Genomic DNA, 2370 nt, shown 5'->3' with positions numbered 1-2370 from the left:
GATGCTTTGAACACATCATCTTCAAGAAGTGAGTGTTCCCTTGCTGCCTGATATAACTCATCATTTAACAGGGGCCAGGTGATCAGTACTACTAAATCACCTGTCCGTCATTTTAATCTTGTTGCTGATCAGTGAAAAATAATATATGAGAATCATAAAAAGTCATAATTTTCAGGGCAACTGTCCCGGAGTTCCTGTCCTTTTTACATCTTTATCCTGGTATAGGGCCCTGTTTAAAAAATATACTTTCAACACCTTTATTACTGTTATGTGCTGGGGGCACATTTTTTACCCTTTTTTTTGTTTTGCATATTTTCCCCTTGTTTTATGGGTTATTGGAGCATGTTTAGTTCATTTTTTCCAGTAATTGATAGAGCCACGGCTCCGCCTATAAATAGGCTGGATTTTTGTCCTCTCTCTCTCTCGCCTCTTGCTCCTGCCTCTCACCTACCGGCTCCTCCTAGATGCGGCGCGCCTCGGACCGTGCGCGCTCTCGCACCCCAACTGCCACGTTGGCAGCCTGGCTGATGCCGACCTGGCTTCTCTTCGTTTTGATTTTTGGATTGTTTGACCCGGCGGAATCGGCCGTCCAGTTTTCGTTTTTTGGACCTTAGATTGTGAGATTTCTTTTTAGTTCGGTGTTGGCACCGGCTTCGACGGCCCTGTACAGGGTTGGCCCGGTGCCACATCATTTTTGGTTTTGTTTGGCCGACCTGCCGGGTCCACCTTTAATTTGACTTTGTTTTTTTAGGGCACGGGGAGATTGGGCGTATTTTCATTTTTCTTTCAAATCGTTTAAAAAAATAAAATACATGAAATTTGAACTACCCAGGTTCCCTGTGTCTCCTTTTAAAATATGTTGGTGCCCTTTTTTTGGGCCGTAACAATTACAGTATTCATATTTCGCCAGTCTATGAGATTACTGCATACTAATTTGATCCACAGCAAACCCTGGGGCAGATGCAGTGGAGGTTATTTAGCATGTCGTTGTTTAACTTGGTGCACGGACGAGACGATAAAAGACGTTTACTCAAGAAGTGAATCAGAAAAGCAAACACACTTCAGCAGCTCCGCTTGGCAACTTCATCTGTCGGGTTTCTCACCGAGCAGAAGGAAACAAGCCTTTAAAATAAATCAATTAAAATAAATAAATAAATAAATAAATTCTGAATTACATTTGAATACTGAGTGACATTCGTTGCATAAACATGACAAAAACATCGTCTAAACCTATTCATTTGTCATATTCTGCTTTTCTGTGCATGTTATTAAAAGCAGCAACAGCTTACAGCGATAATTGTCACTACTCATGGCTCCTTTTTCATCACATTGCTGCCATCTGCTAATATTAGGTTTAACTTTCTTCTTCTTCACAGAGTGCTCCGTCTTAGTTTTGAATCAGACGTACAGTCATGGACAGAACTTCTGACTGACTTCATAGCAAGTAACTTCTAGATCCCATTATTTTATTGGTCTTAGGGTGCCCTCTTTACATCATTTACCTGAAGTAAGAGGATCAGGATGAACCACTGTCACCAATGTGTGTGTTTCATTGTGAAGCCCCTTCAGAAAACAAGATAGAAAACGGACTCATTTCTTAGTTTTAAAATGATCTATAGTAGTATCACAATGCTTCAAACACAAATATTGAGTTAATATCTCATTTAATGAAGCTCACAACCTAAACTGAGCTTTGTGGCAGGTGGGAGGATACATGCCACCAGCAGTTACAGACCAGTTAGTCTGTTGCCTCCATCTCCCACAGGTTTACAGTAACACGCTATTGCAACTCAGTGACTTCAGCTCCAGCCTTCACCATCTTGGCATTGTCTGACTTTGCCTAAAGGCTCTTTTACACAAAATGTGTGCACTGCACTGGCTGCTTAATTATACATGACTTTAGGCCTTACTCTTATTTAAACAGGTGAGTTATATAAAATATGACATGCTTGCTGGAAAGTTGAACATTGTAACATGAGAGTCTATGGGGATTAACTGGCTTTTGAGCCAGCCTCGACTGGACATTCAAGGAATTTAAGTTTTTGGCAAATTCATATTGGTTTCATTTTTCAGCACCAGAGGTTGTCAGTGATTTACACAAACAGGTGATATGGCTGAAAGCTCATGAACAGACAAACAGACATTGTGGCGAGGCTGTTTGTTCTAGTTCCTGGGTCAAGAATGCAATTTGAACCTCAACTCAAGTCAGCATTGATGAAGAGTCCTTAAATCTATAAGACAACTGGACAAACTCCACCTGCTGATGATCAAACGCTACTGAATTGGCCTCGACATGAGATTACCTTCTCAATCAATATTTAATTTACACTAATAATAAAATAAGACTGAAAGCAAACCCTCACATTTGGG

The sequence above is a fragment of the Stegastes partitus genome, unplaced genomic scaffold, assembly GCF_000690725.1.
Source record: "Stegastes partitus isolate 25-593 unplaced genomic scaffold, Stegastes_partitus-1.0.2 Scaffold1548, whole genome shotgun sequence".
Classification (NCBI taxonomy): domain Eukaryota; kingdom Metazoa; phylum Chordata; class Actinopteri; family Pomacentridae; genus Stegastes; species Stegastes partitus.
Note: the sequence above shows the minus strand (reverse complement) of the source record.